Genomic DNA, 10,368 nt, shown 5'->3' on the forward strand with positions numbered 1-10,368 from the left:
ACAAAGTGTAATGGAAAGAATCACTTTGCCAAACAATGCTTTTCAAAAGTAAAAACAACGAAAGGGCAACAAGTTAATGTGATTGAGGACATTTTTTGTAGGAATGGTGTCATGTGACGATATCAAAAAAGATACAGAAAATGTGCAGCCCTCAGAAATGGACAATGCTGAACATAAAGTCAATGCAGTAAAAGTGGACAAATGGATGATCCCACTGCAGATAAATGGAGCATTAGTTACATTGAAACTGGACACTGGGGCAAAAGCAAACTTAATCAGTATGAGTGACATAAAAAATATGAAAGAAAAGCCGAAAATACAGAAAAAGTCAGTACTACCGAAGAGCTATAATGGACAGAAAATAGATAGCTTAGGTGTATGCAGACTTAAAGTGACAGTCAAAGACAAAATGCATCATCTCATGTTTTCTGTTGTGGCTGAAAGACTTGATTCGATACTAGGTGACAAAGCTTGTGAAGACTTAGAACTGGTCAAGAGAGTCTACCGTATAAACTGTGCCATAAGCAGACTAGATGACTCAGGTGATGAAGCAGAGAGCCCATCAAGGATGAAAAGGCCAAAGGGTATCCATGTCTTCAAAAAGCCTAGTTTCTCCAAGAAGAAAGAAAAAGACTTTAAGGTCAAAGAGAAGCCAAAGGAAGAAAAGCACAAAGAGGAAAAACACAAGGAGAAAAAGTCCAAAGATATAACCGCAGCAGATGTTGTTAAGCAGTGGAAAGAGCAAAAGAAAAAGAAGAAGCCTGCACCAGAGCAGGAAGCAGTTCCGGTGGATACTCCTTCTTCCCTCAGGCCAATCTTTGGTGTTCCATTAGCCGAGGCTGCTGAGAGGACTATGCTGTATGATGGGATCCAGCTGCCAGCAGTTTTTCGAGAGTGCATTGACTACATTGAGAGTTATGGCATGAAGAGTGAAGGAAACACGGAAACCCTCTCCAAGCAAAGATCGCAAGGAGACCTCGATCTATACAAGAGCAGATTGATGACAATGCCGCAACTGCATCTTGTCATTCACCGCCAGAACAATCTCATGAAGACACATCAGACTTACCCGTGTTGAGAAGATCCACACGTGAAGTAAAAGAGCCTGATAGACTTAATCTTTGAATACAATGTAAAGCTTTGAAAATGTGTTGACTGTTTTGAAAATGTTTATGTTTATAGAGCACTAACAAAAGTGTTGCTGATATTATCTTTATTGTTTTCTTGAAAGTTGATTGATATTGATTTTGTTAAACCTCAAAGAAAGTGGGATGTAATGATCAATAACATGTCATTCTATAGTGGACACTAGGTGGAGCCGTAGAGCTGTGTAGAGCTGTATATAGCTGTATGTATATTAAGACTACACTACCCAGCTGTATGTATATTAAGACTACATTACCCATGAGGCACTAGGCTACCCACAAGGCAGCAGTCAAGATGGAAGCCTCTACAGATACTGTACCTAGTCCACATGTGCTCAATAAAAGTGTCTAGCAAAAGCTAGCTGTGTTCATAATAAGAATGTCTATTTATTAATGAACATAAGACTCTTTGGCCTAGAAATTCAGTATAGCCACTTTTGGGGCGGTAAAGTCGGGTGGCCGCTGAAGTTTGCGCCCGGCGCAAAGTCGAGGCCACTTCACCGATATTCAGTAGCATCGCCCTAAGAGGTTGCTGCTGCGCTAAAACTGGCGATGCACGACTATCTTTAGGCGCTAAGCCGGCGGTGCTGAGTGATACCGCCGAGGCCGGGCGCAGCGCAGGTGCGGTGATTTTTTGATTGACGGCAGACACGCTGGCCCCGGCCAGCTCTTGAAGGGGGAAGGGTCGATTTGTTTGCCTGCAACGCCCTGGACACTGCAGCCCTCCACCTAGGCCTGAGCACTGCTGCTGCAACTCTTTACCACCCAGGACGATGCAGAAGGCCCGGGAGAGAGCGCAGCACTTTAGCGAAGGTGACCTGAGGCTGCTGGTTAGCTCAGTGCAGCGAAGACGCCTTGTTTTGTTTCCTGACAGTGGCAAGAAGCCGTTGGCCAGCGTCTACCGCAAAGCCTGGAGGGAGGTCTCCAACAGGGTGACATCCAACAGCGTGGTTGCCAGGAATCCTGTACAATGCAGGAAGAAGTTCAACGACCTCACTCAGATTGTCAGGGTGAGTACCCTTTCCAGTGTCCTCCTCATCCTTGCATGTGCACCTCACATTATGGACAAAGGGACCTGAAAGCCCTAATGGCCAGACCTCATCCAGCAGCTATGGGACTGGCATGAACATCAATTGCACATTCTGTACTTTACACACTGTCCAAGCTATTCGACCATGGGAGGCAGTGCAGACAAGATCAGGGCTACACAATGTCCAAGCTATTCGACCATGGGAGGCAGTGCAGACAAGATCAGGGCTACATACCGTACTTAGAGGCCGTCCTTTCTCTTGCAGGCCAAGCTGGCTAACAACAAGCGTAGCCAGATTGCGACCGGGGGAGGCCGACCTCAGCTCCAAGAGCTCACCGACCTCGACCAGCACATGGAGCGCATTATGGGAGGCCGGCTGATTGGCCCCGTTGCCACTGGAGATGCCGACCCTGTTCTGGGCACCAATGGTAAGGACATCACCTTTTGGACCTCTCTCGTTCCACTTGCGCATCAGATCAACATCCTTTGCCACTGTCCGACCAATGCGGTGAATGCCACCACTCATGCCTCCCTCTCTGACGCCCTGTCCTCACTCTAAAGCTACTCTTGTGCCTTCCTGCTTTCAGATGGTGACTCGCCAGGTGAGGAGGAGGTCCCTCAAGCTGCCAGTGTCAGCCCCTCGGAAGAGGAGGAGGAGGAAGAGGAAGCCGGCCCATCAGTGGCACCCTCAGCCGCGGCAGCCCATGACGATGTAGGGGACACGGCTTCCCTGGAGGGGAGCCTGGGGGAAGAGTCGGAGGAGAGTCAAGTTCCGGGGCCCAGCGGCCTGCAGCAACGCGGGAGGGGTGGGGAAGCTCGGCGGCCTTCTCCCCAGAGGGTGAGTGCGGCCTCCAGTCCTGCGACGGTCAGCGCAGAGGAGGTGCGCCTCCTAGAGGAGATGGCCGTCGACTCTGAGCGCAGGCACACTGAGCTCATGGTGGTAGTGGCACAGATGCCTGACTCCATAGAGTCACTGGCTAAGAGTGTCCAGGAATTCGGGGCAGCACAGGCCAGGAGTCTGCAGGAATTCGGGGCAGCACAGGCCAGGAGTCTGCAGGAATTCGGGGCAGCACAGGCCAGGAGTCTGCAGGAATTCGGGGCAGCACAGGCCAGGAGTCTGCAGGAATTCGGGGCAGCACAGGCAGCTAGTATCCAAATGCTCAGTCGTGCCGTCCAGCCACTGGCTGGTCTCATGCGGTCACAGACCAGGGCAACACGGGCACTAACTGCTGCCACACTCGCTGCGTCAGGCAGGCATCGCCAGGGCACCTGCCGTGCTGCAGCAGCACAGCGGTCTGTCCTTCAGCAGATTGCTGCGCATGCTGCAGTGCTGGCCCGGGTGAGTGCCACTGTATCAGGCGACCAGCGAGCGCCTGCGATCAGCCAGCTTGCCCCCATTCCTGCAGCCGCCACTGCCACTCCACCAGTGCAGCTGCCACGAGCTGCTGGACAGACTGATGCCGCCCAGCCACAGCTGCAGCAGTCACCAGCCGGCCCCTCGAGGGCCAGAGCTCGTGCAGGCCGACCCCCAAGGGCATCTGCCGTCACGCCATGTGCCCCTCAGGAGCCTTCCCCCAGCCTTGCTGCAGCCACTGGGCTCACATTGAGGAGGAGCAGCAGGGCGGCCAGGGGCCACACAAAGATACGCAAGGCATCGCCCTCGCGGGGCAAAAAGTAGAATGTGTGGGCAGTTGTGTTTGTTTGTTATGAAGGCCGAGGATGCTGTGTTTGGTTTTTATGAAGGCCGAAAATGTTATGTTTGTTTTTTATGAAGGCCGAGGATCACGGTCATTTTTGTTTCACTGTTTTGATCATCCTCTCCAGGTTGTGGGAGCCAGTTATGCGTCTGACTGTTTTTTGGGGGGGGTTTTCTGTTGTTGTTTGTCATGCGGGAAGGGCACAGAGTTTGTGAAATAAACAATTTTCTTTATTCAGATTGTCCATGTTTGAACTTTGAAGTCTTTGTTGCCTTGACCGGCTGAGGGCTTGCGGAGCGGCTCCATTCATCTTCTTTCATTGGCACAAGCCATTCCCTGAGAGGGGGCCTAGAACCTACGTTCAATAAGCCGCCGACGGGCGGCCCTTGGACCTTGTGCCTCCCTCCTGTGCTGGTCCTCCTCCTCCTGCTCCTCCTCCTGAGGTGGTGCTCCAATCTGTGGTGGCAGTGCCTGAGTCCTGCGGATAGCCAGGTTGTGCAGCATGCAGCAAACGACCACAAAATGGGAGACTCGCTCCGGAGAATGCTGCAGGGCTCCGCCGGAACGATCCAGGCAGCGGAACCGTTGCTCCAGGACGCCGATTGTTTGTTCGATGATGTTCCTGGTCGCTTGATGGCTCTCGTTGTATGCCTCTTCAGCAGGGGTCCTGGGCGCGCGGAGCGGGGTCATGAGCCAGGTACACAAAGGATAGCCTTTGTCCCCGATAAGCCATCCTCGTGGCTGAGGCTGTGCCTGGAACATGTCAGCCACGGTAGTCTGTCGCAGGATGAAGGCATCGTGGCTGCTGCCTGGAAAGCGGGCATTCACAGCTAGGATGAGCTGCCTGTGGTCACACACCAGCTGCACGTTCAGTGAATGGTAGCCCTTCCGGTTGCGGTAATCCTCGGCATTCTCCACAGGTGCCCGCAAAGCCACATGCGTGCAGTCAATGGCGCCCTGCACCATGGGGAAGCCCGCTATTCTTCCAAATCCCATTGCACGCTATTGCTGCTTGTCCAGGGTCATGGGGAAGGAGATGAACTGACGTCTCCTTCTGAAAAGGGCATTGGTCACCTGGCGGATGCAGCAATGCACGGCGAACTGGGAGATGTTAGCAATGTCCCCAGCAGCGGATTGGAAGGAGCCGGTGGCATAGAAGTTGAGAGCCACCGTCACCTTCACTGCCACCGACAGAGACGTCCTGCACCTCAGCTGTGGCTGCAGATCTCTCTGAAGCAGCTGGCAGATCTCTGTGACCACCTCCCTTCGGAATCGCAGCCTCCTAACACACTGCTCGTCAGACATGTTGAGATAGGAGAACTGCTGGCGGTAGACCCTGGGTGGGTAAGGCCTCCCTTGGCGACGCCTGTTGCCCCCTCTCCATCTAGCCAGGGCTCGCACTCTCTCACGGCGTCTGTGAGCCCTTTGGATGTAATTGTGAAAGCCAGCGTTGACACCCATTGCAGCCCCCATAATATGCTGGCAAACAATGAGATATCAATGAGGCCAAAAACAATTGCAAAGCTGTGGCCTGAAGCCAGAAGTACCTGTCCTAGTGTTGGGCCAAAGCAGTAAGCTCTCTACCTTGGTCTCTCTCCAAAGATCCGTTTCACAAGAATGAGTGCTGCAAAATGGCAGCCTTTTATAGTGCAGGGGAAGTGCCCTTTAATTTGCGCTCCCCGCGGCCCGCATCGGCTGAGCACCGTTCCACTCAACAGTCGCTAGGGCCGCCAGGCGCACAATGGGCTGGTGCAACTGAAGATCCGGTTGGGGGCGCACAAAGGGCGTTGCACGAGGAAATGACGTCATGATCTGCACGCGCAGCTGAGCGCGCGCAAAGACTTTGCGCCAGCGCTATATGTCTACTGAAGTTGGGGCGAGGCGCAGATCGCGCTGCGCCCGGGCGCTAAGCGCCTAGCGCTCGACATCTACTCCTCCTAAGGCGCTAACGGCTGGCGCAACCAACTGAATTTCTAGCCCTTTAACTCGGGAGGTTGCCCTTTCAAACTGGGGAGCCGGCGACCATGCCTTCCTAGGCTGTGGTGTCCGAGGGGACCTCCTAGGAAGTGCTACTGGTGGGGCTACCCTGGTGAGCGGACCTTTCGCTCGGACCGCATTCCTCGCTGGCTGGGGATCTTCTCCCTGGGGTCCCTCCCCTCCCAAACCTGAACTGGGGACCGGTAATCTCCCGCCGCCGGCTACTGGTGGCTGAGGGTCTCCACTTCCAGGTTCAAAACCTGGGTCGGGGGCGGGGCCATCTGGCTTGGGCTCCTCTGCCTCGGAATCCCAAAGGAGGGAGGGAGTGGTCTGAACAAGGTGCTGGGGGACTCCTCCCTTGACGCACGCGACTGCGCCTGCGTGTGCAGCCTGTGTGTGCGCGCCCGCTGCGGGCTGAGGATTTCTAACCTCGGATTGGATCCCAGCTGCCTGCTTCTTCGCCTTCGGCTTAAACAGCTTACACTGGTTGATATGGAACCATTTTGTGCGCCGGGGCAATTTCACTGAATACACCATGGGGCTGGCTTTATCTACTATGCTATAGGGTCCCATGTACAATGGCTCTAAACTCTCCACTCGAACGTAGTTCCTAACCATTACCTGGTCCCCTATCTCCCATTGGTGACTTTTGTTAGGCTCGAGCAGCAACCGGTTATTCCGGTGCTGCTTCCCCATGCTAGCTGCTGCCTACTCGTAAATCTGCTTCAGGCGCTCGAGGAGTGTTCGGGCGAATTTATCCCGATTTACCTCCCGAAGCTGCCCATCGGTAAGAACTGGGGCTAGGACATGGGTGGGGGTCCGCATAACCCTGCCAGTCATTAACTCGTACGGGGAATGCCCTGTACTTTTGGACTGGCTGGTCCGGATCCCCATGAGGACTAGAGGCAGGACCTCCGCCCATTTTTGGGGCGAGTCCACTGTCTCTTTCCTCAGCTTTTCTTTTACGGTGCGGTTCATGCACTCCACAATCCCTGAGGACTGTGGATTGTGAGCTACGTGCCACTTCCCCTTGATGCCAAGCAACATAAGGGTGTTCTGCATGACTTGGCCAGTGAAGTGGCTTCCCTGGTCGGACTCCACAAACTGGGGTAGTCCCCACCATGAGAACACCTCCCGTACCAAGATCCTTGCAGTGCCCAGTGCTGTGGCTGTTCTACAGGGGAAGGCTTCTACCCACTTGGAAAACACGTCCACCAGGGCGAGGCAGTATTTGTAGCCTCCCTGGGCGGTGGGCAGGGGCCCGATGTAGTCGATCTGGATCGACTGCCATGGTCCCTCCACCCTCTTAACGTGTCCCATGGCACCTTCCTTCTGTGGGGGTCGGGGTTGTTTGCAGCGCACACTAGACAGCTAGCACAGAACTCGCGGATGTCTTCCCGGTGTCCCGGCCACCATCCCGCCTGTTCTACCCGTTGCCAGGTGGTCTCAGGCCCGGGGTGTCCCGCTCCCGGACCCTCATGGGCCAGTTGAAGGAACTCCCTCCGGTGCTGCTGGGGTATTACCCACTGTTCTTCTTTGAACAGCATGCCTTCCCTTATGGAGAGGGCCGCTGCGCCGTAAGGGCCTTCTATGCTCCTACCCTCACTCACTGCGCTGATGGCAGTTTTCAGGACAGGGTCCTGGGCTTGGACTGTTTTAAGATCCGGGGCTAATGCTACTCCTAAGCTCCTCTGGGTCCCAACTCTGCCTCTAACTGCTGCCATGGGCCCGGACCCATAGGGGTCCCAGAAAGTGCCAGTGCGGGCACCCTCCTTGGCCAGCGTGTCAGCTTGCTGGTTACCCTGGCTGCGGGGTTCTGTGGAGGAGTGGGCCTTCACTTTGTGGATGAAGATCTCGCCTTCCTCCCCCACGGCTGCCAGGATTTTCTCCAGCAGGGGTTTTACTACTAAGGGTCTCCCGTCGGCGGAGGTATACCCACGGCGAGACCAAATGGCCAGGTATTCCGTGCACGAATTGCAAGTGAACATGCTGTCCGAGCAAATCGTGTACGGGGTAGGGAAGATTTTGGGGTGGGTCACGACGTACACCACTGTGGACAGCTCCACCTGCTGGGCACTCATGGTACTGGGGAGCTTGATCGCCAGGGCAATGTTTGCCATTGGGTCATAAACTCCACACCCTGTGTGTCGTTCACCAGCAGATACCGTGCTGGAACCGTCTACCTCTCCTCATATGTCCATCCCCTCATCCCCGGGATTAACCGAGTGAACCTTCTTTGTACTGACTCGAGAGCAAGTATGTCCTTTCTTAAGTATGGACACCAAAACTGTACGCAGTATTCCAGGTGCCGTCTCACCAATACCTTGTACAACTGAAGCAATACCTCCCTATTTTTATATTCTATCCCCCTAGCAATGAAAGCCAACATTCCATTGGCCTTCTTAATCACTTGCTGCACCTGCATACTAACCTTTTGAGTTTCGTGCACCAGGACCCCCAGATCCCTTTGTACTTCAGTACTTTCCAGTTTCTTGCCATTAAGATAATAACTTGCTCTACGATTTTTCCTGCCAAAGTGCATAACCTCACACTTTCCAGTATTGTATTCCATCTGCCAAATCTCTGCCCACTTACTTAGCCTGTCGATGTCCCCTTGCAGGTTTTTTATGTCCTCCTCACTCACTACTTTCCCTCCCATCTTAGTATCATCTGCAAACTTTGATATGTTACACTCGGTCCCCTCCTCCAAATCGTTAATATAGATTGTAAAGAGTTGGGGACCCAGCACCGACCCCTGCGGAACACCACTAGTTACTGATTGCCAGTCTGAGAATGAACCATTTATCCCAACTCTCTGCCTTCTGTTAGATAGCCAATCCTCTATCCATGCCAGAATATTACCCCCAATCCCGTGATTTTTTATCTTAAGCAATAATCTTTTGTGTGGCACCTTGTCAAATGCATTTTGGAAGTCTAAATACACTAGGTCCACTGGTTCCCCTTTATCCACCCTATAAGGTCCTTCCTCAAAGAACTCCAGCAAATTTGTCAAACATGACTTCCCCTTCATAAAACCATGCTGACTTTGTCCTATTAAATTATGATTATCCAAATGTCCTGTTACTGTCTCCTTAATAATGGACTCCAAAATTTTACCTACCTCAGATGTTAGGCTAACCGGTCTATAGTTTCCAGCCTTCTGTCTACTGCCCTTTTTAAATAAGGGTGTTACATTAGCAGTTTTCCAGTCTGCCAGGACCTTTGCCGAGTCCAGGGAGTTTTGGAAAATTATTGCCAATGCATCCACAAACCCTACCGCCACTTCCCTCAAGACCCTAGGATGTAAGCCATCAGGTCCAGGTGATTTATCCGCCTTGAGTCCCATTATTTTACCGAGTACCACTTCCTTAGTGATTTTGATCGTGTTTAGCTCCTCCCCCCCCATAGCCCCCCTGTTTGTCCAGTGTTGGGATATTCTTAGTGTCTTCTACTGTAAAGACTGATGTAAAATATTCATTCAGTGTTTTTGCCATCTCCATATTTCCCACCATTAATTTCCCGGTCTCATCCTCTAAGGGACCAACATTTACTTTAGCCACCCTTTTTCTTTTTATATAACTATAAAAACTCTTACTATCTGTTTTTATATTTTTTGCTAATTTACTTTCATAATCTATCTTCCCTTTCTTAATCAATCTTTTTGTTATTTTTTGCTGTCTTTTAAAGTTTTCCCAATCCTCTATCCTCCCACTAGATTTGGCTACCTTATATGCCCTTGTTTTTAGTCGAATACTATCCTTAATTTCTTTACTTAGCCACGGATGGCTGTCTTTTCTTTTACACCCTATTCTTCTCAGTGGGATATATATTTTTTGGAAGTTGTAAAATAACTCCTTAAATGTACACCACTGATCATGTATCGTCTTACCCTTTAATCTATTTTCCCAATCCACTCTACTCAATTCCGCTCTCATACCTTCATAGTCTCCTTTATTCAAGCTTAGCACGCTTGTTTGAGATCCAACCTTCTCACCCTCTAATTGAATATGGAATTCAACCATGTTATGGTCACTCATGCCAAGGGGATCCTTTACTAGGACATTTTTAATTAATCCCATCTCGTTATACAGGACCAGATCTAAGGTTGCTTGCCCCCTGGTTGGTTCAGTTACATACTGCTCAAGAAACCCATCCCTAATACACTCAATGAACTCATCCTCAAGGCAGCCCTGCCCAATTTGATTTGTCCAATTAATATGATAGTTAAAATCCCCCATAATTATAGATGTTCCCTTATTACAAGCCTCAACTATTTCCTGATTGATACTCCATCCAACAGAGTTGCCACTGTTCGGAGGCCTATAGACTACGCCCACTAGTGTTTTTTTCCCCTTATTATTCCTTATTATTCCTTACTTCCACCCAAACTGTTTCATTATCCTGATCTTTTGACCCAATATCATTTCTCTGTATTACAGTGATTCCTTCCTTTATTAACATAGCCACCCCACCTCCCCTTCCTTCCTGCCTGTCCTTCCTGATCGTTAAATAACCTGGT

This window comes from Somniosus microcephalus, chromosome 8 (assembly GCF_052327205.1).
Source record: "Somniosus microcephalus isolate GS21.2 chromosome 8, FLI_Smic_1.0, whole genome shotgun sequence".
NCBI lineage: Eukaryota > Metazoa > Chordata > Chondrichthyes > Squaliformes > Somniosidae > Somniosus > Somniosus microcephalus.